General features: G+C 39.7%; 1 protein-coding gene and 1 pseudogene across 10 annotated transcripts in view; both read right to left on the reverse strand.

Annotated features, from left to right (window-relative positions):
• FAM168A (family with sequence similarity 168 member A) overlaps nucleotides 1-26,686 on the reverse strand; it is a 219,665-nt gene that overhangs the window by 104,965 nt on the left and 88,014 nt on the right. The window lies entirely within an intron of this gene.
• LOC100516504 overlaps nucleotides 13,053-26,686 on the reverse strand; it is a 33,106-nt pseudogene continuing 19,472 nt past the window's right edge.

A 26,686-nucleotide genomic window follows, 5' to 3' on the forward strand; every position in this document is an offset into this window, starting at 1 on the left:
CCAAGGAATCCTTTTCACATCAGTTTCTCCTTCTGGCCCTGAGATTTAAAGATTCATTATGATTAGACAAAGCTCTCTGGGTTAATGGATTCACCAAAGGAGTTAAAGACACAAGCTGCCTTCAACTGCCCTCTCTCCCCTGCTTCCTAAGCAGCTCCACCCTAGGACCCTATGTTCACTGCACAGTGTGCACAGAAAACAAGCGTTTATCAAGACCAACAAGCCTCAAACACCAGGAAGGAGAGGTAAATCACACGTCAGAAATAAAGGCCACTGCTTCCAACCAGGCCTTTGAGGTAAAAAGCTCTGCCAGATGTGCACTGCAGGAGAACTATGATCAAAAGTTAGGTTCAACCTAGTGAACCTTTCTAATCTAAACTTGGTACACAAAATCTACAGAAATAAAGAGAAAAAAACAAACCGCTATGTCCCCACTTTATTTGTAAAGAAGTCAGTGAATCAAAATACTTAAACACTATTTCCTCTGTATATTTTACCTGTGTTCATGAAATCTCTGTGAAAATATTGGCAATTCGTTCCAGAAAATCATTATTGCTTCCAGGAACAGTGGATTCTACTCCTCCTCAACAACTTACTAGAAAAGTCACTTCCACTCCCTGAGTCCCACTTTTCTCATTCATTAGAAGTAGAAACTGGACCAGATACTCTTTTAAGGCTCCATCTTTAACCCTTTATATCACATTGTATTATAGTAATGACACAGCACCCTTGCACCTTCAGACTCAGACCCCAAATTCATTCATTCAATAAATATTTCTATAAGCTATCCTGCTGAATAGCATTGAGAACTTTGTCTAGATACTCATGTTGCAACAAAACAAAGGGTGGGGAAAAAATGTAATTGTAATGTATACATGTAAGGATAACTTGATCCCCTTGCTGTACAGTGGAAAATAAAAAAAAAAAAAAAGAAAAATATTTATGTAAGCTAGGCACTGAAGACACAAATACATTAAGTGATAAATTCATTAAGGTTTCACATATATTGTTTTCCTATACACATAAACATTTCAGAGTTGTGTTTCTACTTAAAAAAAAAACTTAGCTAAAAAAAAATTGGGGGGGGGGGCGCTTTTTAAAATGGCCGCACCCGTGGCATAAGGAAGTTCCCAGGCTAGGGGTCCAATCGGAGGTGCAGCTGCTAGCCTAGGCCACAGCCACAGCCACGCCAGATTCAAGCCTTGTCTGCGACCTACACAACAGTACAAGACAGCTCATGGCAATGCCAGATCCTTAACCCACTGAGTGAGGCCAGGGATTGAATCCACAATCTCATGGCTCCTAGTTGGATTCGTTTCTGCTGCGCCATGATGGGAACTCCTCAAAAAAATTTTTTAACATAGTTTCTTTGTATAAAAATATATAAAGCAACCTACACTACAGCTTACGGCAACACCAGATGAGCAAGGCCACTGAGTGAGGCCAGGGATCGAACCGACGTCCTCATGGACACTATGTCGGGTTCTTTCCTGGCTGAGCCACAACAGGAACCTATGGGATATGGAAGTTCCTAGGCCGAGGGCTGAACTGGAGCTGCAGGTTCGGCCATGGCAACATTGGATCCAAGCCACATTTGCCACCTATGCTGCAACTTACGACAATCTGGATCTTTAACCTACTGAGTGAGGTCAGAAACTGAACCTGCATCACAGATAATGTTGGGTCCTTAACCTGCTGAGCTACAATGGGAACACCCACTTGTTTGCAGACTTTTTTTTTTGGCTGCCCCCAGGCATATGGAGCTCCCAGGCCAGGGATCAGATCTGAGCCACAGCCTCAAACTAAGTCACAGCTTCAGCAACGCCAGATCCCTAACCCACTGTGCCGGGCCAGGGACAGAACCCGCGTCCCAGTGCTCCCGAGACACCGCCAATCTTGTTGAGGCACAGTAGGAGCTCCTGTTTGTAGACTTTTTGATGAAGGACATTCTGACTGGTGTGAGGTAATATCCCACTGTAGTTCTGGTTTGCATTTCTCTAATGGTTATCTGATTCAAATCCTAACTCCATCACATATTAACTCTGTGAGTTTGGGAACCTTACTTAAACTGCTCTGGGTCAAAGTGTCTTCATCTTTTTCAAATGGTGATAATATCTATTACAGCTGATATAAAAGTTAAATTAAACAATACATGTAAAGCACTCAGCACCATGTCAAACGCATATTAAGTACTCAATAAAAAGTGACTACTAATAGTACACATCATTTCCAGATTATTTATAAAGATGCGTTAAAGAGAAAAAAGGCTCTGAAGTTTAAAGTGTTATGAGATGTTTAGAGTACTTATTACTATTACTCATATTCAAAACTATGCAGCAAATTAATAAAAATCAAGAAATAAACATGTTTAAAGACAGTTCTAAATATAGTTCCTTATAGCTAACTCCCTTTTTTTTGCACAGCCTCCTTTCAAACATCTTTAATACTGCAGCAAAGCAGGAGTAGAAATGCAAGCTATGTACTTGCAACTGACAGGAAAGGTGAGGCTTGGGGGTTTTCCAAGTTGGAACAATACTGCCTTGTCTCCTCCTTCTGGCCCTGCAGGCTGCTTGTGCAAGAAATAATAATCTGTAGCTACCAGAAAGGCCAGTTTAAATTGAAGCAGCTGACTGTGTTCCTGTCGTTTGTTTTTTGGATACTACTAGAACACAGTGGTGTCTGGGTCTGGCCTGCTCTGCAGGATGACAGAAGGTATAGCCAGAACATGAAGGCAGCAGAGGACAAAAAGGACAGGACACAAGAAAAATACTCAAAAAATCAGCGTAGCATGATCACCAATAGGAACTGTTTCCTAAGTATGTACTGAATAAGCCAATATATATATAAAGTTCCTATGATATAAATGTTTTAATGCATTATAATCTGTGTACACGAAGAACATCAAAGAAAAGGCTGATCTGTGTCCCATACAGACAGTTCTAAAGTATCAGAACCAGAAGAGCCTTTAGAGATTATCCAGTCCAGTATCATATCATTGTTATTACGGATACAAGAACTAAGAGGAAGAGGCTTATGAGTGGTCACACAGACAAGCCAAGGAGCAGAGCTGGGATCAGAACCCAGGACTATGCAGATTGTGGACTTGAGGATAAAGTACACAGGAAGGGCTTATCTTATTTTATTTTATTTTTTATCTTTTTGCCATTTCTTGGGCCACTCCTGCGGCATATGGAGGTTCCAAGGCTGGGGGTCTAATCGGAGCTGAAGCCGCTGGCCTACACCAGGGCCACAGCAACGCTGGATCCGAGCCGCGTCTGCAGCCTACACCACAGCTCACAGCAACGCCGGATCGTTAACCCACTGAGCAAGGGCAGGGATCAAACCCGCAACCTCATGGTTCCTAGTCGGATTCGTTAACCACTGCGCCATGACAGGAACTCCGGAAGGGCTTATCTTAAAAACCTTACCGTGTGTGAACAAATCCCCAGAGATGGCTTAAGAATCCTAGATTTACAAATGCCTCTAACTCCAAATGGGAGCCATTCCTTAGCTAAATAAGTAAGCTCACCCACTGCTGTCTCATCAAGTACTTTTCAAATGCTCACCTCAGCAAAGTGGGAAAATATGACATGTCATGAACCCTGGAGGCCAAGGAAGAGTCAAAGCTGCAAGATAAGTTCATCGAAGTGAAATGTCCAAAACAAAGTCTCACTCTGGAGAGGGTTAAAGGGCTGAGTTCATTATTTAGCCTCCATCCAGGGTTCCCACAACTCATCTTTGAGAAGGAACATACATATAAAGTGATATTAATGGAAATAAAAGTTGACTCCTCAAATCTGAAATTCTAGGCTTTTTAAAATTTATTATTTTTTTTTTATTTGTAGCATTTAGTAAGTCTTATTTTTTCTACAGTCTACTGTCTTTGAACTTGAGTTGGAACATAGGTTTTCTCTGGTTCTTTTTTTTTTTTTTTTTTTTTTGTCTTTTTAGCTATTTCTTGGGCCGCTCCCGCGGCATATGGAGGTTCCCAGGCTAAGGGTCTAATCGGAGCTGTAGCCCCGGCCTACACCACAGCCACAGCAACGCGGGATCCGAGCCGTGTCTGCAACCTACACCACAGCTCATGGCAATGCCAGATCGTTAACCCACTGAGCAAGTGCAGGGACCGAACCCGCAACCTCATGGTTCCTAGTCGGATTCGTTAACCACTGCGCCACAACGGGAACTCCCAAATTCTAGGCTTTTTTAAACCTAGCCCTAACCTCTACTCTCCAGCATTTTTGACTCCTCAACAATGCTCTAGGCAAACTGGACAGGTGCTTGGCTTTTCTAGTTTGTTTACAGAGGAAGAGAAATGTAGGTGCTCAGACCTTGGGCCATCCCTGTAAATTCAAACCCTAACCATCCTCAGACCCAGCTCAAGGCTCCCAACTCCAGGAGGCTTTCCTTTAAAAGCCCACATGAAAGGGATTTGTCCTTTTTGGCTGCAAACCCTTTTCACCTTCCCCCCAGTATTTCTCACTGCCTTTCCCCCCAATTCCCTTCACCTAATTCAACCTGTGCTCTGGGCACATTAGTCTAATTACTTCTCTCCAAATGCAGCAAACTCACTACCTCTGGAGCTTGGCTCTGTCTGGACTCTTCTTCCCCTGTCAACATACACCACTCTAGTCATAGTTTACTAGAAGGAACAACTTGAACTCAGAATATGTGAGCTGGAACCCCAGATCCATTAATTACTAGCCAAGATCCTCATCTAGGACTATCTAGCTCCTTCTACTAGGCGAAACATCCACCATACGTAAAATCAGACAATAACAAACCTGAGAGGTTACCAGGCATACCTGTTAACTTAGACTCTCTGAGGAATATAAAGGTACATAAGGCATGATCTCTGTCCTCTAAGAACTTATGATGTTATTTAAGTGGGGAAAAGGAGGTAGCAGAGCCTGAAAGGGGGAAAATTAGATAAAAGTCAAGGCATCAGGGTCCTGGGCTTGCCTCTGTAACAGAATCTGTGGGATCTGGATAAATACCCTTCCTTTATTAGGTGTCAGTTTTCTTCCTCTGTAAAATGAGCAGGGGTTGGTAAGAGATTTTTAAGGGCCCTGCCAGCTTTGCTGGTCTGTGGAAAATAACCACAGCACTAGCCCATTCACAAGGTGAGCCAAAAGTATGATACAGATAATGCCTAATGTAACCAGCAACAAGCTACTGGATTCAGTGGAAGCCGCTCTGTGACTGGTAGATCCAGGATAACTTCAAAGAGAGGATGAGAAAGTAGAAGCTAAACAGTGACTGCATCTGATGCTAGGCAATCACGGCTAATCACAGGAACACTTCTCACAGGAAGCTCTGCACAAACCCTTGCTGCAGTCCCAAGGGCCCTGGCCACACAAAGGAGCTTCATTGATCAGAAAAGGAAAGGGGCCAGTCAGGAGCCTGATGGGAGAGACAATGGACAAAGCCAAATAGGACACAGTCCATCCTGCCCGGAGCTGAGGCCACATCTTGCACCTTCTCAGTCCTCAGGGGTTTTTTTTCTGGTCAGAGCAGGTAAAGGGAAGAATAGAACAGCGGGCCTCCAGGTGGTGAATTTTTAAAAATATGTGCTGAATCTCCTGCTTCTTTAGCCAAAAACACAGGTTTTTCTTTGCGAGGCTTAAAACATTAGAGAAGAGCAGCAAATTCTTTTTGTAAGCATCAGAAACAGTAACAACAGATTTTGCAATGCTAGAATCTAGTTCCAATCCCAGCTCAATTACTTATTATCTACCTTACCCTGGGTAAGTTATAGCATTGTTGAGCCTTAGTTTCCTCATCAATAATAATGTGACTGAGAATCCCCACCTCGCAAGGTTATTAGCCTGTGTTAAAGTACATGTATGTACTCTGTATATATCTGTCTCTGCCATGAGACTGTCAACAACTTGAGAGCAGGGATTTTTTCTTTTTTTTTGTCTTTTTAGGGCCGCACCTGCGGCATATGGAGGTTCCCAGGCTAGGGGTTGAATTGGAGTTGTAGCTGCCAGCCTACACCACAGCCACAGCAACATGGGATGAGAGCTGAGTCTGTGATCTATACTACAGCTCACAGCAATGCCGGATCCTTAACCCACTGAGCAAGACCAGGGACTGAACGCCAAACCTCATGGTTCCTAGTCGGATTCGTTAACCACTGAGCCATGACAGGAACTCCGAGAGCAGGGATTTTAATTCGCATGTAAGATCCCCTGGAACAGTGGAGAGGGCCTTAGGAAATTAGATGAATGTGCTTGCTGTGCATTTAGTGCTATGCTGGATGGTATCAAGGGAACAAAATAATGATCGCCAAAATTTTGCACGTAATAATACAATACATCGACAAACACACAGCATTTACTATGGAACAGACACGATTTAAGTCCTTTAACTCTTCCTGCTCCCATATCACCCTTACAATAAGATGAGGAGGAAGTATTATTGTCCCCACCCTGTTAATGAAAAAATCGAGGCACAGAATGGTTCGATAACTTGCCCAAGTCCAGAGCAGGCACATCGACAGAGAAAGAAAGTGGTTTGGTGTTTGACAGGGGCTGACAGGAGAATGAGAAGTGACTGCTAATAGATGCAAGGTTTCTTTCCAGCTAACAAAATATTTTAAATTAGATAGAGGTAGTGGTTGCACAAGTCTGTGAATATACTAACAATTACAAATTGTACACTTTAAAAGGGTAAATTTTATGGTAATTTTATCTCTTTTTTGCCATTAAATTTTTTTATTACCTAAAACATTCTTCAAATTCAATAGGGCTTTACAATTTTCAAAAGTTTCACACATGATTTCATAAAACCCCTAGTAACCCTTTTTAAAAATCCCCTACCTCTATCACATCACTCCTCCTTTCCCTCTCCCCACTGGTAACCACCAGCTTGTTCCTTTGTGAGTCTACGTTTAGTTTTTGTATTTTTTAGATTCCACATATAAGTGATATCATACAGTTAAGTGGACATTTTGGCTGAATCTTGAATGACTGCTTTTTTTTATTTTTCAAATTTTTATTGAAGTATAGTTGATCTACAGTATCATGATAACTGAATGATCAAGTGTTAATCTTACTGTTTGGCCAAAGTCAAAGTTGAAGCTACATATTAACTTCTGAGATACAACAATTAAAAAAAACAAAAAAAAACCCCATAGTTCTATTTTTTTTTTTTCTTTTTTGTCCACCCTGCAGTGTATGGAGTTCCTGGTCCAGGGATCAAATCTGGTCCAGGGTATATTAATTACATCTTAATAAAGCTGTTAAAAAGTTGCAGAAGGGCAGAGAGTTAGGAAGTAACAGAACTAGAATTATAATTCTCAAAATCAGTACTTTCAACCACTATGCTATAGTACCCTCAAGGAACTTAAAATCTAGAACTACTTCTCTTGGGATAGAATGTGATGGGGGATGATATGAGAAAAAGTACACACACACACACACACACACACACACATGAATGACTAGACCACAACTGCAGTACAGCAGAAACTGGCACAAGATTGCAAATCAACTACACTCCAATAAAAGATCTAGATCATTTATTAAATTTCTGACCTCAAGGCACTCACAGCATAAACATGGCTCAGACACGTTGAACTATCCCTAATGCAAACTGGAAGGAAACATGCACCATGCAAAAATACTTTCCTTTGAGAAACACGAGTGAAGTTGTCTGGCAGGCTCCCACAGTTCCCCAACCTCCTGTAGTTAGGCAGCACATGAAGGTGACATGTCTCACTTTCAGGGAGAAATATTCAAAAGCTGTTATATGATCTTCCAGCTCTGGTGCCCACTTTTCCTCCCTTCTCCCCTCCACCCCTCTATCTCTCTCTATATATTCTGCAAAGACACCCGAAGTCTTATATTGAGATGGTTGCATCATAAAACAAAGGCAACATAAACATGCTAGTTATCAATTCCTAGAGGACAACTGACGTCCAAAGTCATGTGGCCTGCAGTAGAATTCACATGAACGAGAATTCAACAAATCTTTGTGGGAGTTCCTGTTGTGGTTCAGTGGTAACCACCCTGACTAGTATCTGTGAGGATACAGATTTGATCCTTGCCCTTGTTCAGTAGGTTAAGGATCTGCGTTGTCCTGAGCTGTGGTGTAGGTCACAGACTCGGCTTGGATCTGGAATTGCTGTGGCTGTGGTATAGGCCGGCAGCTACTGGTCCAATTTGACCCCTAGCCTGGGAACTTCAATATGCTGTGGGGCAGCCCTAAAAAGAAAAGAAAAAAAAGAAAACTACTAGAGCTCATCAATGATTCGGTAAAGGTGCAGGATACAAAATTAAACAGAAATCTCTTGCATTCCTATACACTAACACTGAAAGACCAGAAAGAGAAATTAAGGAGACAATCCTATTTACCATCTCATCACAGAGGATAAAATACATAGAAATAAACTTACCTAAAGGGCAAAAGATCTGTACTCTGAAAACTGTAAGAAACTGATAAAGGAAATCAAAGATGAAAGAAACAGATGGAAAGACAGACCAAGCTCTTGGATTAGAAGAATCAATATTTTCAAAATGACTATACTACCCAAGAAAATCTACAGATTCAGTGCAAACTCTATCAAATTACCAACAGCATTTTTCACAGAACTAGAACAAAAAATTTTTAAATTTGTTTAGACACACAAAAGACCCTAAATACCCAAAGCAATCTTAAGAAAAAAGGGCAGGAGGATTCAGGCTCCTTGACCTCAGACTATATATTACAAAGTTATAGTGATCAAAACTGTGTTGTACTGGCACAAAAAAAAACCCAGAAATATGTATCAGTGGAACAGGATAGAAAGCCCAGAAATAAACCCAAGTACCTATGGTCAATTAATCTATGACAAAGGAGGCAAGAATATATAATAGAGAAAATATAGGGGGTTCAATAAGGGATTCTAGGAAAACTGGACAGCTACAGGTAAAGAATGAAATTAGAACATTCTCTAACATCGAACAAAAAAATAAACTCAAAATGGGAGTTCCCACCATGGCTCAATGGGTTAAGGACCTGACACAGTCTCCCTGAGGATGTGGGTTTAATCCCTGACCTTGCTTAGTTGGTTAAGCATCTGTAGGCTGAGGATGCAACTTGGCTTCAGTGTTGCCATGGCTGCTGCAGCTCTGAATCAACCTAGCCTGGGAACTTCCATATGCTGCAGGTACAGCCATTAAAAAAATTTAAAAATAAGTAAATAAATAAATAGACTCAAAATGGATTAAGGACCTAAACATAAGACTGGATACTACAAAACTCTTAGAGGAAAACACAGGTAGAAAACAGTCTTTGACATAAATCACAGCAATTTTCTTTTGGATCCACCTCCTCAAGTAATGACAATAAAAACAAAAACGAGCCAATAGGACTGAATTAAAATTAAAAGCTTTTGCACAGCAAAGGAAACTATAAAAAACCCAAGAAGAAAACCCACAGAAAATCTTTGTAAATGAAGCAGGTGACAAGAGATTGATCTCCAAATACATAATCATCTCATGCAGTTTTATATTAAAAATAACACAACCTAATCCAAAAATGGGGAGAAGATCTAAATAGATGTTTCTCCAAAGAAGACCCACAGATAGCCAAAAACACAAGAAAAGATGCTCAACATCACTAATTATTAGAGAAATGCAAGTCAAAACTACCAAGTGGTATCACCTCACACCAGTCAGAATGGCCATCATCAAGAAGTTTACAAACAATAAATGCTGGAGAGGGTATGGAGAAAGGAGATCCTCCTACACTGTTGGTGAGAATGTAAATTGGTGCAACCACTCTGGAGGACAGCGTTGCGGTTCCTTAAAAAACTAAACACAGAACTACCACATGATCCAGCAATCCCACTACTAGGTTTATATCAGGAGAAAACCGTAATTCGAAAAGATACACGCACCCCAAAGTTCACTGCAGCACTATTCACCACAGGCAAGACACAGAAGAAACCTACATGTCCATCAACAAAGGAATGGATAAAAAGATGTGGTACAGGCGTTCCCATTGTGGCTCAGCAGAAATGAATCTGACTAACATCCATGAGGATGCAGGTTCAATCCCTGGCATTGCTTAGTGGGTTAAGGATTCGGCATTGCCGTGGGCTGTGGTGTAGGTCACAGATGCAGCTCAGATACAGTGTTGCTGTGGCTGTGGCACAGGCCTGCAGCTACAGCTCTGATCCGACCCCTAGCCTGGAACTTCCATATGCCACGGGTGCAGCCCTTAAAAAATAAACTAATTAAAAAATAAAAATTAAAAAAAAGAAGTTTGGTACATATATACAATGGAATATAACTCAGCCATAAAAAAGAATGAAATAATGCCATTTTCAACAGCATGGATGGACCTAGAGATTATCATACTGAGAGAAGTAAGTCAAAGACAATATCATATGAGATCACTTATATTTGGAATCTAATAAAAATGGTACAAAAGAATTTATTTAATAAAAACAAACTCACAGATTTCAAAATCAAATTTAGGATTACCAGAGAGGAAACAGTGGGGAGAGGAATAAATTAGGAAGATAGGATTAACACATACACACTACTAATAGATAAGTAACAAGAACCTACTGCGTAGCACAGGGAAACCTACTCAATATTCCATAATAATCTATGTATGAAAAAAGAATGGATATACGTATATGTATAACCGATTCACTTTGCTGTACACCTGAAACTTAATACAATATTGTAAATCAACTATACTCCAATACAATTTTCTAAAAAATTAGTCCACAATATAATACAAAGAGAGCTCTGAACTTGTTACCCAAAGATCTAAATGTGCCTGGCTCTGTGTTTTACCAGCTGTGTTACCTCAGGAAAGTTATTTAAACTCTGGTTTCAATTTTCTCATCTATAAAATAGAGACTAGTACCACTTTTCCCACTGGATTGTTGAAAGAATTAAATAATAGATAAGTGGTGAGATAAATGGTTGAGAAAGTGCCAGATAAGCCAAGATCAATGGTAACACTTATCTCAAAATGAATATCCTTGGGATTAACAGTTGCCCATTCCTATACCATGGTAGAATGACAATTTTCCAATTTTGAATTGAATACTATTATATTTCCAATAAATATACTTCAAACTCTAAAACTTTTAAAGGTAGATCACTCACCCCTTTCTCTGGGCTTTTGCATAACTTCATGCAAATTTAGTATGACTTTTTTCCCCATGCCTATCTCCCATAATAGATTCTGACTGCCTCCAGGGCCGAGATCATGGGGCAGTTCACCTCCCAAGTCAATGCCTAACAGTAAATGTATGTTCAGCCTATACATTAATCAATGGGCCTCTAAAATTTTTACAGAATATTTGCATTATAGAAAAGAGTTCATTAACCCAAAAATATTTATTAATTGCTTTCTATATACCTGACAATGAACAAGACAGCCATGATTCCTGACTTCATAGAGTTTATAGTTTAGTGGGGAAGACAGATAAGGAACAAATACAAGTATATTGAAAAGCTATTTTTTAAACAAGCAGACTGTTATAGGAGCTTAGAAGTTGTGGCAATAGCATGTGGCCATAGAAAACTTAGACTGTATGGCATGTTCAAGGTCAGTGAGTCTACATATACTGTTTTTTTAAAAAGCAACTAAGTAGTAAACAATCTCTCCCCATCCTAATTTGTACACCCTCACCACCCTTCAAGCAGTGAGCCTAGAACCCAAGTCACCTCATTGCTAAAGGCTACTGTTCTTTTTACTATTCTAATGCATAGCTTTCACAACCCAAAAGAAATAGATGCTATTTCTACTAACAACTAAAGAACAGTGTTTATTGGGGAGGAGAAAGGGAAGTCATATACGTTTTGATAGATTGTGCTCGCCCATTAGTTCTCTGAAAGCACACTTCTAAATACAGAAATAAATATTTTGTCCCTCAAGAACAGGACAAAACATCTCATAAGTGTTTCTTATACTGCAAAACCTTGGTCTTGGATACTAATTACTAACAATTAATTGATACCAATTACTTTTTTAAATACCTGATATGACCTTGGGTGTTTTTTCTATCAAGGAAGATACTGTAACTTTCCAACATAAGATAGGAAGCATAAGCCATTCATGTTGAGGTCAATGACACAAGTAGAAAATTTGGAAACATTTCTTTCAGCATGGGTCACAACTTGATAGCAAATGCCTATGAAAAAGGCAGCGGGCCTTAGGAGACATGAAATTTTAAAAAAGAACAAATTAAATCCAAAATAGCAGAAGCAGGAAAAAAAAAAGAATTAGAGTAGAAATCACTGAAATTGAAAAACAGAAAATCACCAGAGAAAATGAAAAGCTGGTTTTTTGAAAAGATCAATAAAATCCCTAAGTTTCAACTCGGCTAAAGGAAAAAAGACAGAAGATACAAATGACTAATACCAGAAATGAAAAAGGGACATCACTACAGACACCACGGCGATTAAAAGGATAATGAAGGAATATTATGAACAACTCCACATGATATAAACCAATTCCTTGAAAGACACTATCCATCAAAACTCACATAAAAAGAAAAGAACAATCTGAATAGACCTGATTCTATTAAGGAAATTGAATCAATAATTTTCTAAAACAGAAAGCACCAGGCCCAGGTTGGTTCACTGATGATCTTGCCAAATATTTAAGGGTATTTAATTATACGAATTCTCTACAATTTCTTTCAGAGTATAGAAGCAGAGGGAAACTTCCTAATGTGTTCTATGAGTCCAACAGTACCCTAATACCAATATCAGACAAAGATATTCCAAAAAAGAAAACTGCAGGCCAGTATCTCTCATAAGTATAGATGCAAAAAATCCTCTACAAAATATTAGCAAATTGAATCTAAAAAAAATATAAAAAGAATTATACACCATCAATAAGTGGGGTTTATCCCAGCTATACAAGACTGGTTCAATATTCAAAAATCAATTACTGTAGAGAAGTTCCCATGTGGCCCAGTGGGAAAGAATCTGACTAGGAACCATGACGTTGCAGGTTCGATCCCTGGCCTTGCTCAGTAGGTTAAGGATCTGGCATTGCCATGACCTGTGGTGTAGGTTGCAGACGTGGCTCAGATCCTGTGTGGTGTGGCTGTGGCATAGGGATCTGATTAGATCCCTAGCCTGGGAACCTCCATATGTCACAAGTGTGGCCTTAAAAAGGGGGGGGGGGAAAAAAAAAGAAAAAAAAACCAATTACTATAACCCATCACATTAACAGACTAAAAAGAAAAATCACATGATAAATTAATAGATGCATAAAAAGCATTTGACAAAAATCTAACATTATTCATGATAAAAATTCTCTGTAAACTAGGAAGAGAGGAGAACTTTCTTTTTTCTTAATACCATTCTCTGAACGAAGGACATGTTTTATTAATCCTCAAATTCTTTAGCAGATTAATAATAAAAGCTTAGTACATATTATCAACAAGTCTTACTGCCAGGCTCAAAGAAAACCCCAATTATTTGAAGGTAAGTTTGCTGCTTTTTCATTTGATTCATCATCCATATCCTATTCTACACCTTCTACTTGTGGAATATAAAACTGCAGCATGTTCTGAATTCCATTTTTCAGAGTAATGGTTGAACTGGGGCATCTGGTACAAGAATCCTAACATTTCAGCTGTATGATGCCATCTTCAGAGCCTTTATAAATTACATCTCCTTCATCTTCCTGCACAGTTGGCCATATTCAAGTATCTAACAATTCTGTAATCACTGCCACAACTTCAACATTTTCTTCAGATCCTGCTTCTTCTAAAGATATTTCCTCACTAAGCCAGATGCAAATAAATCTATAAACGCAGCATAAATATCTGGTTTCAGTAAATTCCAAGCTAACTCTTCACTTTCCTTTGTGACAGTGATGAAATCTTGTCCAAAGAAGGTACTTTTTACTCCCTCAATCCTAAATAACTGCCCAGCCAAAGGGGAGTGAAATGCTGCAGCTAGTGTGGGAAAATCCATGATCTTTGTCTTAAGAACTAGTTTTCTGGAATAAACTTTAATCTGTTGGGATTTGGGGTACCTTGTATTTGAATAACCCATATCTCCCTTTGTTACACAAGGCTGCGGGTAGTGGGAAAAGTGGCCTTTGGACAGAAGCTGTTTCTTAATGTTATATGGATTCATCATACGATAGAATTATTTCCACAGCCCCATGGAAGCAGCCATGGCTCCCCAGCCCGGGTGGGCCACCACTACCACTAGAACTTTCTTTTTTTTTTTTTTCTTTTGTCTTCTTTGCCTTTTCTAGGGCTGCTCCCATGGCATATGGAGGTTCCCAGGCTAGGGGTCAAATTGGAGCTGCATCCACTGGCCTACACCAGAGCCACAGCAACACGGGATCCGAGCCGTGTCTGCAACCTACGCCACAGCTCACGGCAACGCCGGATGGTTAACCCACTGAGCAAGGCCAGGGATTGAACCTACAACCTCATGGTTCCTAGTCAGATTCGTTAGCCACTGCGCCACGACAGGAACTCCTAGAACTTTCTTAATTTGATAATGACTATCTACCAAAAACCTACAGCTAACATCACACTTAATGGTAAGAAACTCAAACTTTTCTCACTAAGATCAGATACAAAGCAAGGATGTCCCCTCTCACCACTCCTTGTCGACACTGAACTTGAAGTCCTTGCTAATGCAATAAGGCAAGAAAAGGAAGTAAAAGGTACACAAGCTGGGAAGGAAGACATAAAACTGTATTGGTTCACAGATGAAATAATAATCTACATAGAAAATTCAAAAGGACAAAAAAAAAATCCTCCTGGAATTAATAAGCAATTATAGCAAAATTGCAGGATAAAGGTTAATTATAAAAGTCAATTGCTTTTCTATATATTAACAATGAACAAGTTAATTTGAAATTAAAAACAATACCACACACAACAGCATCAAGGAAAATGAAATACTTAGTTATAAGTCTAGCAAAATGTGCGTAAGATTGACATAAGGAGAACTACAGGAGTTTCTGTTGTGGTGCAGTGGTTAATGAATCCGACTAGGAACCATGAGGTTGCAGGTTTGATCCCTGGCCTTGCTCAGTGGGTTAAGGATCTGGCGTTGCCGTGAGCTGTGGTGTAGGTTGCAGATGTGGCTCGGATCCCGTGTGGCTGTGGCTCTGGCGTAGGCCGGTGGCTACAGCTCTGATCAGACCCCTAGCCTGGGAACCTCCATATACTGAAGGAGCGGCCCTAGAAAAGGCAAAAAACAAAAACAAACAGAAAAACTACAAAATTCTGATGAATGACATAAAAGAACTAAATAAGTGAAAAGATATTCCATGTTTAGGGAAAGGCAGCCTCAATAATGGCAAGATGTCAGTTGTTCCCAACTTGATCTATGGATTCAATAAAATCCCAATAAAAATCCCAAGTTATATTACAGATACTAACAAATTGAATCAAAAGTTTATAAGGAGAGGCAAAAGACTCAGAACAGCACAATACTGAAGGAGAAAACAAAGTTGGAGGACTAATGCTACCAATTCAAGATTTACTGTAAAACTACAGTAATCAAGACAGTGTGTTAATGGTGAAAGAACAAACAGATCCACAGGACACAAGAGCCCAGAAACAGAGCCACATAAATATAGTCAACTGATCTTTGATGAAGGATTGATCAAAGGCAATACAAAGGAGCAAAATGGTCCCTTCAACAATGGTGCTGTCAACAACTGGACATCCACGCACACACACACAAAAACAAATCCAGACAAGGACCTTACACCTTTTGTTTGTTTGTTTATTTATTTATTTATTGTCTTTTTGCCATTTCTTGGGCCACTCCCGTGGCATATGGAGATTCCCAGGCTAGTGGTAGAATTGGAGCTGTAGTCACTGACCTACACCAGAGCCACAGCAACGCGGGATCCGAGCCGTGTCTGTGACCTACACCACAGCTCACGGCAATGCCGGATCCTTAACCCACTGAGCAAGGCCAGGGATCGAACCCACAACCTCATGGTTCTTGGTCGGATTTGTTAACCACTGTGCCACAACGGGAACTCCAGACCTTACACCTTTTTAAAAAAATTAACTCAAAATGAACCACAGACTTCATGTAAAATATAAGTATAAAATTCCTAGAATATAATATAGGAGAAAACCTAATTGATCTTGGATATGTGGATGCTTTTTTATTTTTAATTTTTTATTTTTTTGTCTTTTGTCTTTTCAGGGCCGCACCTGTGGCATATGGAGGTTCCCAGGATAGGGGTCAAATCAGAGCTGTAACTGCAGGCCTACGCCAGCACCACAGCAAGGTGGGATCTGAGCCATGTCTGTGACCTACACCATAGCTCACGGCAATGCTGGATCCTTAACCCACTGAGCAAGGACAGGGATTGAACTCACAACCTCATTGTTCCTAATCAGATTAGTTTCCGCTGCACCACGACAGGAACTCCTGTGGATGCCTTTTTAGATACAACACCAAAGATACAATCCATAAAAGAAATAACTGATAAGCTGGACTTGATTAAAATTAAAAATCTCTGCTCTACAAAAAACAATTTCATAATAATTAGAAGAAAAGCCACAGATTGGGAGAAAATATCTGCAAAAAAAACCCACAACTAACTGATAAAGGACTATTATCCAAACACACGAAGAACTCTTAAGACTTAACAGTAACAAAACAACTTAGTTTTAAAAAACGGACCAAAGACCCTAAGAGACATCTGACCGAAGTAGATATACAGATGGAAAATGAGCATATGAGGATGTGCCACATCACATGTTATCAGGGAAATGCAAATTAAAACACGAAATGCCACTGCATACCTAACAGGGTGACCAAAATCCAGAATACTGACAACAAATGCTGGAGAGGATGTACAGCAACAGAAGAACTCTCAGACACTGTTGGTGGAAATGCAAATGGTACAGCCTCTTTGGAAAACAGTATGCCAGTTTCTTATAAAACTAAGCATATTCTTAGCACATGATCCAGCAATCACACTCCTTGTTACTCGTCCAAAGGAACTGAAAACTTATGTCCACACAAAAACCAGCAGAAAGATACTTTGTAATAACTTTATTCATAATTGTGAAAACTTTGAAGCAATCAAGATGTCCTTTAGTGAGTGAAAGGATAAACTAGTAATCCAGACAATGGAGTATCATTCAGTACTAAAAAGAAACGAGCTATAAAGTCATGAAAATACATGGAGGAAACTTAAATGTACATTACTAAGTATGTAATATTGTATGATTCCGACAATATAACATTCTGGAAAAGTCAAAAACTATGGATATGGAATCTAACAAAATGATACAAACAAACATTTTACAAAACAGAAATAGACTCACAGACGTAAAAAACAAATATATGGTTACCAAAGGGGATGGGGTGCTGGGGACAAATTAGGAGTCTGGGATTAACACATACATACTACTACATATAAAATAGATTAAAAAAAAAAAAAAGGACCTACTGTAGAGCACAAGAAACTATACTTAGTATCTTGTAATACCTATAAGGGAAAAGAATATGAAAAATATATATATGTACACCTGAATCACTGTACTATACACTTGAAACTAACATAACATTGTAAACTAACTATACCTCAATTTTTTAAAGTTAAAAAAAACCCAAAAAACAAAACCAAACAAAAAAACTCTGAAGACAGTAAAAAGATCAGTGGGGAGTTTCCTGGTGGTTCAGTGGGTTAAGGGTCCAATGTTTTCACTGCTGTGACTCAGGTCACTAGTCACTGCTGTGGCGTGGGTTCAATCCCTGGTCTGAGAATTTTCATATGCCACAAGTGCAGACAAGAAAGGGAGAAGTTCCCTGGTCACACTTAAAGGTTCCAGTGTTGATCCCTGCTGTGGCTCAGGTCACTGCTGTGGTGCAGGTTCAGTCCTTGGCACAGAACTTTTGCATGCCATGGTGTGGCTTTTAAAAAAAATAAAAATTAAAAAACCTGCTCTAAGAAAATTAAGTCTTTAAAAAAAAAAAAAAAAAAAAAAGGCAAGAGGTGCCAGAAGGAGAAGACAGAGAGAAGGGGTCAGAAAAAATATTCCAAGAGATAATAGCCAAAAACTTCCCTCACTTGGGAAAGGAACCACTCACTCAAATCCAGGAAGCACAGTGAATACCATATAAAATAAACCCAAGGAGGAATACACCAAGACACATATTAATCAAACTAACCAAAATTAAAGACAATGAGAAAATCTTGAAAGCAGCTAGGGAAAAGAAACAAATAACATACAAGGGAACCCAATAAGGTTACTGGCAGATTTATCAGCAGAAACACTGCAGGCCAGAAGGTAGTGGCATGATATACTTAACATGATGAAAGAAAAAAACCTCCAACCAAGATTACTCTACCCAGCAATGCTCTCATTCAGATTTGAAGGAGAAATCAAAACCTTAACAGATAAGCAAAAGTTGAGGGAATTCAGCAACACTAAACCAGCCTTACAACAAACATTAGAGGAACTTCTCTAGGCAGAAAAGACAGCAACAGGAAACAAAAATTCCACAAATGACAAGGCTCACCAGTAAAGGTATATATACAGTAAAGATACAAAATCATCCATGCATAATTATGCCACCAAAATCAGAAATCATGAGAAGAGGTGGGTACAAATGCAGGACACTGGAGATGAACTTGCAATTAAGAGAAGAACAACTTAAAACAATTTCATATACCTATAGACTCTTATATCAAAACTTCAGAATAACTGCAAACCAAAAATCTACAATTGATACACAAACAAGGAATCTCTGGAGAAGAAATATATCTCATAGTAAATAAGTGCATAATCCACCATGAAGGGGGTCATTTGGCATTATTCTTGGAATGCTGAAGTCTTCTTAGATCTGATTCTGATTTCCTCTCCATCAAAGAATTTATGATAATTATAATTAAATAATGCAACTGTACAATTAAAAAAAAAGGCAATAGAGTTTAGGGGAAAGTGTGGGGAATCCCAGTGATTCCATTTAATGGACAGTGTGCTTTTGAAAGTAGCAGCAAAGGCAGTCTGGCTCACCACTGCATTCTCAGCGCCTAACACGACGTCTGAGTCTTGGCACAGAGTAGTACTTACAAGACATCTATTGAAAGCCTGAATGAATAAAGGAACCACGTAAATCATCTCTTTTGACAGGTTGTATTTTCCAAAGATTGCCACCAGCCCATGAAGAGGCAAAGCCTAACTCTCCTCCCAATGAATCTGAGCTGGACTAGCCCAACCAATAGGATACAAGGGAAGGAATGCTGTGTGACTTTCAAAGCTAAGTCAAAAATAGCCTCTCAGATTTGCCTGGTTCTCTTGGATGCTCCCCAGAAAGAAGAGTCTCCTTCATTCACTCAAGTTTTGAACAAATATTTGATATAAATTCCTACTGTGTGTCAGGCCCCACACAGTGTGTTAGGCATTGAGAATGCAATAGTGAATCACTCTGTCCTCAGGGTTTTTACTCTAGGGGAGGAAAAAGATGAAGGGCAAGTAGGAAAAATTAATACATTCTATGATTACAACATATAAAAGATGCTCACAGAGATGCAAGCAAAGAAACTTTCTCAAGAAGGACAAGCTGGAGTTCCCCTCATGACTCAGTGGTTAACAAATCCAACTAGGAACCATGAGGTTGCAGGTTTGATCCCTGGCCTCACTCAGTAGATTAAGGATCCAGCATTGCTGTGGCTGTGGTGTAGGCTGGCAGCTATAGCTCCAATTGCACCCCTAGCCTGGGAACCTCCATACACCTCGGATATGGCCCTCTAAAGACAAAAAAAAAAAAAAAAAAAAAAAAAAGGACAAGCCAAGAGAGAACACTCCCAGGTGGTGACATTTAAATAAGCCATTACAGAGGAACAGTTAGCCCTGTGGAGGGCGGAATGGGGAAACATTTCAGGGAAAGGAACAGCAGGGGAAAAGGCACTGAAGCAGGAAGGCGCGCAACCTGCTTTCAGAGGAGCTGAGACAATGAATTTGGGCATCATAGAGTGAACAAGGTAGAGAGTGGCAAAAGGACCACGGCAGAGATTTTTTAAAGCAATTTAAATTCTAACTTAAATATTATTTTAAAGCCAGCTTTATAAGAGTTCAGACATAAAACAAAAGAACTCAAGCAGTAATTGCTGATACTGAGAGTATGACTAGATGTAGTCACATAGCAAGCACATTACTTTTAAAATGGGAATATTTCCAAAACCAAGGACTACATAGTTCGAAGGGCTTCCTGTAATTAACCTCTTTAGAATTTCGGGACAGAGGAAGACAAAACTGACTTTCTCATTGCCTCATTAATGTGCATTTCATAAATCATACCTGACTTGACCTAGTTTTCTTTAGCAGTCATCTCAAAATGTTTCACTGAAACCACAGTCCTTAAATGGGGAGGATGATCAAGCCCGTCACCAAAGGATACCCTGTCTAAAGAGAAACAGCTCCTTTAAAGGATTCAGAACATCAAAGGGGCTCCCTACACACCCCGCCCCAAGGCTTGCCCTGTCCAACAGCTTTATCTGCTTAACTGGTGTTCAAGCTCATGGGGAAAAAAGAAAGAAAAATGGGTTTACATGCTATTTCACACTACTGTCAAACATCTATCCCTGCACCCAAAGACAACTGAAACAATCAGCTGAAAAAAACCATTACTGGCAATGGTTCCCAGAAAACCACCTCCCAGCAAACTCATTACAGCAAGTTCCTTTTGTCTAGAAGCCTCACTCTAACATCAGTTAAAACCCAATTACAGGAGTTCCCATCATGGCTCAGTGGTTAACAAATCCAACTAGTATCCATGAGGACTTGGGTTCGATTCCTAGCCTTGCTCAGTGGTTAAGGATCCGGCATTCCCATGAGCTGTGGTGTAGGTCACAGATGCAGCTCAGATCTGGCATTGCTGTGGCTGTGGCATAGGCTGGCAGCTACAGCTCTGATTAAACCCTTAGCCTGGAAACCTCCATATGCCTTGGGTGCAGCCCTAAAAAAGCAAAATAAAAATAAAATAATAATAAAACCCAAGCTATAAATAAACTGATAAAATTTTATTATGGTACAGTAGTTTCAGGAAATGTATGTGCTATTTTTTAAAATTTTATTATAGTTGATTTACAACATGTGCTATTATTTTAATAGTAAGATTTATTTTAGAGTTATAATTGGAAAAGACTGATGGCTTTTTCTGCATGTGCAAGCTAGTCCATGAATATTTTAAAAAATTTAATTGTACTTGAGCATAACTGATTTATAATGTTATATTAGTTTCAGGTGTACAGCAAAGTAAATCCATCATATACATAAATATATCCATTCTTTTTTCCTATATAGGTTATCACAAACTACAGAGTAGATTTTCCTGTGTGATACAGCAGGTTCTCATTAATCATCTATTTTATACAGTAGTGTGTATATGTTATTCTCACCCTCCCAATTCTTACCTCTCCCAATGGTTTCTTATGTTAACCATAAAATTGGTTTTGAAATCTGAGTCTGTTTCTGTTTTGTAAGTTCTTTTTGTATCATTTTTATTAGATTCCACATATAAGTGATCTCATATGATGTTTGTCTTTGTCTGACTTCTTTCAGTATGATAATCTCTCAGTCCATCCATCTTGCTGCAAATGGCATTATTTCATTGTTTTTTTTATGGCTGAGTTATATTCCATTGTACATATGACCCCATCTTCATTATCCATTCCTCTGCCAATGGACATTTAGGTTGCTTCCATGTCTTGGCTATTGTAAATAGTGCTGCAATGAACACTGGGGTTCATGTATCTTTTTTGGAGGTGAATTACAGTTTTCTCTGGCTATATGCCTAGGAGTGGGATTGATGGATCATATGGTAGTTCTATATTTAGTTTAGTTTTTTCTCTTTTTTTTGCCCACCCAGCAGCATATGGAGTTCCCAGGCCAAGGATCAGATCTGAGCCACAGCTGTGACCAACAATGCAGCTATGGCAATGCCAGATCCTTCAACTCACTGTGCAAACCTGCATCCTGGCACTGCAGAGACCCTGACGATCCCATTGTGCCACAGTAGGAACACCTATATTTATTTGTTTTTGGTCTTTTTAGGGCTGTACCCACTGCATATGGAAGTTCCTAGGCTAGCAGTCGAGTCGGAGCTGCAGCTGCCACAGAAACACTGAATCCAAGGTGCATCCACGACCTATGCTGCAGCTTGTGGTAACGTCAGATCCTTTATCCACTGAGCAACGCCAGGGATTGAACCCAAATCCTCGTAGAGACTAGTTGGTTTCTTAACTCACTAAGCCACAATGGGAACTCCCTGTATTTATTTTTTTTTTAAGGAGCCTCCATACTGTCCTCCATAGTGGCTGCACTAACTTACATTCCCACCCACAGTGTAGAAGGGTTCCCTTTTCTCCACACCCTCTCCAACATTTATCGTTTGTAGACTTTTTGATGATGGCCATTCTGACTGGTATGAGGTGATACCTTATTGTAGTTTTGACTTGTATTTCTCTAGTAATTAGTGATGTTGAGCATTTTTTCACTTGTTTTTCGGCCATCTGTATGTTTTCTTTGGGGAAACGTCTGTCCATTTGGAGAAGTCTTCTGCCCATTTTTTGATTTGGCTTTTTGGTTTTTGATATAAAGCTCAATGAGTTTGGTAAAGTTGCAGGATACAAAATTAATACACAAAAATCTATTCCATTTCTATACACTAACAGATTAGGAAGAGAAATCAGGGAAACAATTCTATTTACCATTGCATCAAAAAGAATAAAATACCTAGAATAAACCTATCTAAGAGAAAAAGACCTGTACTCTGGAAACTATAAGATGCTGATGAGAGAAATCAAACAGGTGTTAACAAACAGATGGAAAGATATACCATGCTCTTAGATTAGAAGAATCAATATTGTCAAAATGATTATAGTACCCACGGCCATCTACAGATTGAATGCAATCCCTATCAAGTTACCAATGACATTCTCCATAGAACTAGAACAAGATATTTAAAAATTTGTATGGGAACACAAAAAACCCCAAAGAGCCAAAGCAATATTGAAAAAGAAAAACAGAACTGGAGGAATCAGGCTTCCTGGCACCGACTATACTACAAAGCTACAGTCATCAAAACAGTATGGTAATGTCATTAAAAACAGAAATACAGATAAGTGGAATAGGATAGAGAGCCCAGATATAAACCTAAGCACCTATGGCCAACTAATCTATGACAAAAGAGGGAAGAACATACAGTGGAGGAAAGACAATCTGTTCAGTATGTGGTGCTGGGGACTTACATTGTGGCTCAGGGGAAATGAACCCAACTAGTACCCATAAGGATGCAGGTTTGATCCCTGGCCCTGCTCAGTGGGTTAAGGATCTGGCATTGCCATGAGCTGTGGTGTAGAGATCCCAGACATGGCTCAGATCCAGTGTTGCTGTGGCTGTAGCATAGGCCAGCAGCTGTAGCTCTGATTCAGCTCCTAGGCTGGGAATTTCCATATGCCAAACGTGCATTCCTAAAAAGCAAAAAAAGCAAATAAATAAATAAGTGGTGCTGGGAAAACTGGACAGCTACATATAAAAGAATGAAATTAGAACATTTTCTTATACCATACACAAAAATAAACTGAAAATGGATTAAAGACCTAGATGTAAGGCCAAATAATATACATCTCCTATTGCAACAATATCTTGTTTGATCCACCTCCTAGAATAATGACCATAAAAACAAAAATAAACCAATGAGACCTAATTAAACTTACAAGCTTTTGTACAGCAAAGGAAATCATAAAAAAAAAAGGAAACCCACAGAATGAATAAAAATCTTCACAAATGAAGTGACTGACAAGAGGTTAATCTCCAAAATATACAAACATCTCATGGAGCTTTATAGCCTATGAATATTGGCTGTGGCTCTCAAGAAAGAGCCATAAAAGAAGGAGCCCGTTGGCCCCCTCCCAGGATAGTCTGAAAAATAGCACTCTACTCTTTTTTTAATGTGGGATCTCAGTTCCCAAACCAGAGTTGAACCCGAGCCACAGTGGTAAATGTGCCATGTCAGATAGTTCACTGATGTCATTTATCTTTTCTTTAAAACATCTCTCTTGGAGATCTCTAACCTCTTGGTCCAGTCTAATAACTCTCTGGGTCTCTAGGTCTCCTGCATAGCCGTGGTCCTAGAATACCCCTTAAGCATCATTCTGGGAATTAGACTCACTTTTCTATGTTGGATTCCTTTGCTCCCTGGGTCCATGCCTTCCTATTTCTTTCCTATCTCATTATGGTATATCAAACTACCAAGGTTCCTGACACAGCAGGATTTATACAAAGGAAATAAATCTTTTGAAAATCTCTCCCCTGGCCCCACCACTTTCATATTTGATTGTTAGTTTTGACTGGGTATGGAATTCTAGGTTGGAAATCATTTATCAGAAAGTAAGGCAATTCCTCCACTTTCTTCTAGCTTCCAATATTGCTTTTGGGAAGTTCAATGTCTTTGCATATGAACTGTTAATTCTCTCAGAAGCTTTTATTTTATTTTATTTTTTGTCTTTTTAGCTATTTCTTGGGCTGCTCCCACGGCATATGGAGGTTCCCAGGCTAGGGGTTGACTCGGAGCCTACGCCAGAGCCACAGCAACGCGGGATCCGAGCCGCGTCTGCAACCTATACCACAGCTCACGGCAATGCCGGATCGTTAACCCACTGAGCAAGGGCAGGGACCGAACCCGCAACCTCATGGTTCCTAGTCAGATTCATTAACCACTGCGCCACAACGGGAACTCCTCTCAGAAGCTTTTATATTCTCACTGTTCTGAAATTTCATGACCACAACTCACGGCAACTCCTTAACCCATGGAGTGAGGTCAGGGATCGAATCTGCAACCTCATGGTTCCTAGTCGGATTTGCTAGCCACTGAGCCACGATGGGAACTCCTGTGTTTCTTTTTTAAAATTTATTGTACTGAGCACCTGATGGGGGTTTTCAATCTATACATATGGGTACTTAAGTTGTGGGAAATTGCTGTATTATTTATTTGCTAATTTCCTTCACTCAATGATCCCACATCTAACTATTAGGAGATCCAGAGATCTAAAGTAAAGAAACTAGAGGAACTGAAGCAGAAAAAAAACCATTAAAAATAATTCTATCAAGTCTCTTAAATTTAAATAACTTTCATGTTTAAATTAATCTTAAAACAGATCCTCTATTTCTTCTCTTAGTCTCCACTTCTTTGTTTTTAGCTCCTTATTTATGATGTATTTTTATTTTTTAATTTTTTTTAAACTTTTTTTTTTTTTTTTTGTCATTTTGCTATTTCTTGGACCGCTCCAGCAGCATATGGAGGTTCCCAGGCTAGGGGTCTAATCAGAGCTGTACCTGCCAGCCTATGCCGGAGCCACAGCAACGCAGGATCTGAGCGGCATCTGCAACCTACACCACAGCTCACGGCAATACCGGGTCGTTAACCCACTGAGCAAGGGCAGGGAGCGAACCCGCAACCTCATGGTTCCTAGTTGGATTCGTTAACCACTGCGCCACAACGGGAACTCCTATGATATATTTTTAAGTGCCCAAAAGCTCTTTCTTGTTCTCTATCCTCTATCTCTCTCTTTTTTTTTTTTTTAAACAGGACCTCATTCTTGTTTCACAGAGGTGGTATCTTCTCTGATTCAATTTTTTTCCAAATTTTTCTTTTGCTCCCTACATTGTCTCTTCTGATCTCTCTCCACTCACTGCTCTCCTTTGGGTGGACAGGGTTCTTTTTATCTGTTTGTTTTCTTTCTTGTTTGGTTGTTTTTTTTTCAGGGCCACATCAGCGGCCTATAGAGGGTTCCAGGCTAGGAGTCAAATCAGAGCTGTAGCTGCTGGGCTACACCAAAGCCACAGCAACAGGGGATCCGAGCCACATCTGTGACCTACACCACAGCACATGGCAATACTGGACCCTTAAACCACCAAGCAAGGCCAGGGATCGAACCTGTGTCCTCACGGTTACTAATCAGATTCGTTTCCACTGAGCCACGATGGGAACCCCTGTTTGTTTTCATTTCTATTATTCATGTTAGAGATTTTTCTCAAACATCTGGTGATCTTTGCCTTTTCCTCCATATTTAAGAACAGGCACACAGAGGCGTTCCCATCGTGGCTCAGCAGTTAACGGACCTGACTGGCATCCATGAGGACGTGGGTTCCCTGGCCTCACTCAGTGGGTTAAGGATCCAGAGTTGCCATGAGCTGCGGTGTAGGTCGCAGATATGGCTCAGATCCTGCATTGCTATGGCTTTGGTGTAGGCCAGCAGCTACAGCTCCAATTTGACCCCCTAGCCTGGGAACCTACATATGCTGCAGGTGCAGCCCTAGAAAGATTTAAAAAAAAAAAAAAAAAAAAAGAACAAGCACACAGAGTCACATCGTATAAGCAGCAGGGCATGTTAACTTCTAGCCTTCACTATAACAAGAGAAAATTTCAAGTGGATTTGATTTTTTTTTTAAACTGGGGAGGTCCTCAAATGTCTGTGAGTCAGTTTCTCATCAAGAAATCTGCTAATCTCCCCACCTGAGAAGAATAAGTCTGGCTACCCAAGCCTGGGAGATAAAAAATGGATGGAGACTTTTACTTAATCTCTGCTTTTAGAATGTCACCTCTCTTTTACTCTCAGCTAAATTTGGTATTTCCAAATCCAGGGCCTCTCTGATTTTATTTCTCTTGAGGATAAACCTCCAGTGTTCTGCTGAAATATAGGAAAGATC

This window comes from Sus scrofa, chromosome 9 (genome assembly GCF_000003025.6).
Source record: "Sus scrofa isolate TJ Tabasco breed Duroc chromosome 9, Sscrofa11.1, whole genome shotgun sequence".
Classification (NCBI taxonomy): domain Eukaryota; kingdom Metazoa; phylum Chordata; class Mammalia; order Artiodactyla; family Suidae; genus Sus; species Sus scrofa.